The sequence below is a fragment of the Tupaia chinensis genome, unplaced genomic scaffold, assembly GCF_000334495.1.
Source record: "Tupaia chinensis unplaced genomic scaffold, TupChi_1.0 Scaffold144575_1, whole genome shotgun sequence".
Taxonomy (NCBI): domain Eukaryota; kingdom Metazoa; phylum Chordata; class Mammalia; order Scandentia; family Tupaiidae; genus Tupaia; species Tupaia belangeri.
Genome location: NW_006204435.1, coordinates 7,628 through 12,835, shown reverse-complemented (window position 1 = coordinate 12,835; position 5,208 = coordinate 7,628). Strand labels below are relative to the sequence as shown.

General features: G+C 43.8%; 1 pseudogene; it reads left to right on the top strand.

Moving 5' to 3' along the window:
* Positions 1-4,059: 4,059 nt before the first annotated feature.
* LOC102486729 (protein CDV3 homolog) lies at positions 4,060-4,995 on the top strand (annotated as a pseudogene).
* The last annotated feature ends 213 nt before the right edge of the window (positions 4,996-5,208 follow it).

Sequence of the window (5,208 nt, the reverse complement as noted above, 5' to 3'; positions counted from 1 at the left end):
CAGTGTCTGGCTCCCAGCTGCCCGCTTGGAGCTCAATTCCCAAACCTGAAGTCCTGCTTTCTCACTTCCCTTCTCTCTCTCTCTCTGGTGAGCACACATGCCATATAGCAAAATAAATAAATAAATAAATAAAATTGAATAAATTATTTAAATAAATAACTAAATAGATATGCCAAGCAACTATTATTTTTCCATTAACATATTTTTATGTGAAACAATGAATAAAGTTTAAAGTTTCCTCTCTGGCCTCTGCTTTAGTAAATCCCTGACCTTCACAGTTCATGGCTGTCACTATGTGCTCTATGTCTGGGAATGTGCTTGTCTCCGTTGGCATTTGAAATTCTCTCACCCTCACTTTCACTTACACCCATCCATCTCATCATTTCTTTAGGCATATTTTGAAAGCCTCCAATGGGACAGGAACTGTGGACAGTCATATGAGAATCCAGCAATGTAACCATTTTTACCATCTCCTGATCCTGCCCCAATACTATTTAATAAGGTCATTTTGTGGGGTTTGAGAGTTATCCGCTTTTGAAGTTTTATTTATTTATTTATTTATTTATTTTTTATAAATATCTGGGGAGGATTGGAAAATTGAGTGAGTCTGGAAATATACTGAAGAAGACCCATATCAGAATTTGAATCTAGATTCATAGATTTTTTTAGAGAGATTTTGTGTCATAGTGTGTGTGTGTGCTTGCTAAAGAGACAGAGAGGCAGAAAGTGAGAAATTACCCCTGAAGGGATTGCCATGCTACAATCCCTGCCAGAAAAACAGAGAGACAGAAAGTGAAAAATCACTCCCTTGGGGGATGGCCATGCCACAATCCCTTCTCTTCCATTCTCCTCTCGTGATCTTGGGCATGCACACACCTGTGCCTGGTGTGAGTTTAAGCCACCAGGTTAAAGTGGCTTGGTTTTTTTTTTTTTTTATTATTAAGGTGCTATGTAATCTCTTGAATTTTGTCATAATTAACAGCCTTAAGATGGCCTTTTCTTAGAGAGATTTTTCCTATAAGATGTGTGCACTTGCCAGAGAGACAGAAAGTGAGACATCATCCTCCAGAAGTGATGGTGATACCACAATCCCTTCTCCTTCATTCTCCTATCAAGATTTTTGGTGTGCATACACACATGCCTGGAGTAAATTTTCAGCCACAAGTCCAAGAACTGAACCATGGTCTACTACATGGGATTTCAGTAATGTAAATATTACACCATTTGCTGATCCCACGGGCAGCCTTTTTAATATGTTCAATAAGACAGGTTAGAAAATGTGCCATGAGGTCTAGGTTGTGGGATTCTGGATGACATTCCATTTTGGGATCTATTAGGAAGCCTGCCTTGGGTCCTGGAAGATGTTGGTTAGGGCTCTGGGTATGGGATGAGTTGGCCAAAGCCATGGCTGAGCTTCAGAATAAAGCCTTTTTCCTCTGAAAAAACAAGGCCAAGGAAAGTATAACATACACATCCTGATAGGTGACCTCATAAGATAGAATGAAATGTTGAAATTCTTTGATGAAAGAGGTGGAGTTGGTTAAGAAATAACTTAGTCTATTCAATTTGAGGGAGATAAGAGAGGGTAAAGGAACATGTACATTAATAATGTCTTCAGCTTCAGCAACCTCATGAAGAGAATGGAGAGGAATAGTGGCCTTGTCAGGCTTGTGAGGATGAGAGGAAAAGATGTGAGAACAAGTATGGGGAGGGGAAGAGAGGAAGGTGAAGATGGATCTCTTGGTGTTTGGGAGAGAGGATCCACAAAAAGAAGAGGGTGATAGGCACAGGAAGTATGGTCGGCAGAGTTGAAGAAATCTTCAGGTGTTGGGAGTTTCTGAGGGATCTGGGATTCTCACAGGACAGAAGAGGGTCATAGAGAAAAAATCTCATAAGGGGTACAGGCCTCACAAAGGGAGGAACAGGTACATAAAATAGAAAAAGACCTGTAGATACTGAATGACCACTTGCCAGTATGCTGGGGAATATTATCAAGATTACAAAGAATTTGGATATCAGAAGTGCCATTTTCTGGTCACTGAATATCATTGTCAAGCTTATATGGAGGTCAGTCTGAGTTACAGAAAAAAATAGCATGGCACAGCTTGAATTCACCTCCAGCATGTGGAGATCTTCAGGAGACAAGCCAAAGGGACATCCTTCAGTATATGTTGGGTGTTGGTGTGATAAGGGACAGGATGAGACCCAGGAGGAGAATTTTGTGGAAAGAGCATGCCTAGTTCAAAACCCTCTGACAATGAAAAGTGGACTGCACTTGAAGAGGGGCATCCCTCAGTTCAAGAGGGTCTCAACCTTTGAAGGAGGGTCACAATCTAGCACTAGGATTTTTTTTTTTCTAGTGGGGGATCTGGTCCCTGGGTGACATGTCCAAGTAATGGGTTCTAAATTCTCATTACTCACCAAAATTAGAGGTCCTGTGTGGCATGCAGCAGAGAGTTCCAGAAAGGTTATGTGTTCCACTTGAGATGGCTGCCACCAGTGAGTCTTCCAAGACAATGCACCAATGTCGTGATCCAGAGTAAGACAAAGGAGACATCATCTTAAGAGAAAACGGAAGTTTACTGAGAGAAACAGCAGCTGAGGTTCTGAAGCTACAGGTACCTCAGCCCACCCACAAGGAAGGAGAGGGTTTCTTTTAAAGGATCATAAAGTTATCCTGGGAGAAGGTATATGTGATTGATGTGCAGGGGAGTTAGGCTTAGTGGGATTTGATGAGTCTTTTGTAATCCATCTCTATGGAGTTAGACCTCTCAGTACTCACTTTCGATCTTTGCTTCTTTTTGGGTCAGTGTGACTTTGTAGTAGCAGCACCTGGACTGTGGGCTCTTGCTAAGATCAGCTATACAGAAGTTTGAGCTTTGTTTCTTGTGAAGACTAGACCAAAGCCAAATGGTGCTCAGAGGTTTTTATAAAACCCTGATAGAGGGATTGTGAGAAATGATATCCCCTTCTCTGGGGAATGAAACTCTACAATCCTTTCTCCATTTTCCTCCTGGGATTTTAGGCATACATGAACATGTGCCTGGCATGATTTTCAAGCTGCCAGGTCCAGGATTTGAACCATAGTAGGCCATGTGAGAGTCCAGAACCATAACCACTACTCAACAACCTGGCCCCCAGAAAGAATTTTTTAAAATATTTTTAAAGTGTGTTTGTATGTGCATGTGTGGGGGGATTAGTTCCACAATTAATTTTTTCTTGAGAGGCTTTTGCTATAGGGGGCATGCGCTTGCCAGAAAGACACAGAGAGACAGAGACAGAAAGTGAGAAATCACCCCCGAGGGGGGATGGCCACACCACAATCCCTTCTCCTCCATTCTCCTCTCGGGATCTTGGGCACACATGCACACATGCCCAGTGTGAGTTTTAAGCCACCGGGTCCGGGACGCGAACCGCGGTCGACTACATGGGAGTCCAGCGACATAGCCATTACGCTAACTGTAATGTTTTCTCCTAATATAGAAAAGTCTCTCTTGCAGGAGCCTCTGGCCCAAAGGCTCCTCTCTGTTTGTTGGGCAGTCGGGATCGGGCACTGCGTTGCAGCTGCAGCTGGAGCCTGGGCTGGCTTGTGCGGCAGCGGCCTAGGCAGTGGCGGGAGCACTCTGGGCCGACAGGACCACTGGGCCCACGCCTGACCCACCCTGGGCAGCCGCCTGCCCCGGCACACAGGCCCCAGAGACTTCTCAGGGCAGAGGCATCCCCGCGCCCTGCAGCATGAGCTGAGAACCAGCCTCAACTCCAAGTTCAGAGTCCTGAGGGCAATGCCCGCTGCTGGTGGCACCCACGTGGGGTGCAAGAGACTGTACCTTGGCTGAGATGGAGGAGCAGAGCCAGGAAAACTTTTTCACCAAGAGGGACAAGAAGGAGTGGCAGACAAGTCGGTCAGTGCCGAGGAAGCAGCTGAGCTGCAGGCACAGTGGGCAGCAGTGCAGGGCCACCGAGGGCAATGGCTGGAGAGCTGGCTCAGGAGCTGTGGGCCCTAGGGCAGCCACCAAGGTCGTGAAGATGGGCGAAGATGAGAGGAAAGAATTTGGCCTCAGAGTTCAGGCAATGCTAGTCAGTGAAAAGGAAGAAGATAATGAAAAGAGAGAAGGTACAGTGATAACTGGAAGAGGGTGGAGGATTTGGCAGTGGAGGTGATGAGGAAAAATCTTCAGGTTCCTGAAATAAAAGTAGCTCTGGTACAAGCACCTCCTGCTTTAGTAATATTTGCAGAAACCCCAGAACTGGCCATGACTAGGGTGTGTATGGTCCTCCTGGGGCCCGGTTAACCACAACCAGAAAAACACCACAGGGACTGCCAGAGATATACAGTGACACAGAGTTCCCGTTGCTGCAGTCCACTGCCAAGCATGTAGATAGCTGGAGGGATATAGAAATGAAGAGCTCTAAACTAGTAAAACACAAAAATAGAGGAAAGATAATTTGGGGGGAAAATGAAGAGGTAAGATATTTGTGGGACCCAGATTTGGTTTATTATCTGTTGATGAGGATGTGTATAGTTCAACTAGACTGAAATGTATATCATGTTGAGTAAAGTCTCTCTACAATCTAGATGATGTATAGTGACTGAATGTGTAAATAATAATAATAATAATAATAATAATAATAATAAAGAAAAAAAGATAGAGGTAGAGATGAGGTTTCAAAAAACCAGGTACTTAAACTTCAGCTAGACAATCATTATGCTGTTCTTGAAAATCAGGAAAGCAGCCATACATAGTACCATCAAGGTATGGTCTTTGCTAACACTTCTAAGATAACTATGACACAGCTAAACATCCTGGACAGCCATTGGTCATCTGGAGCTACAGCATCCAATGCAGACCTCTCGATGTCAGTGACAGGCTATAATAATAATAATAAAGAAAAAAAGATAGAGGTAGAGATGAGGTTTCAAAAAACCAGGTACTTAAACTTCAGCTAGACAATCATTATGCTGTCCTTGAAAATCAGAAAAGCAGTCACACATAGTACCATCAAGGAATGGTCTTTGCTAACACTTCTAAGATAACTAGGACACAGCTAAACATCCTGGACAGCCATTCGTCATCTGGAACTACAGCATCCAATGAAGACCTCTCGATGTCAGTGACAGGCCATATTGCACTATGGAAGTTTAAAGTGTCACAACTGTTCTCCTTGAGTATTGCATTTAGGGAAATTTTCATTGTCATACATGTGTGA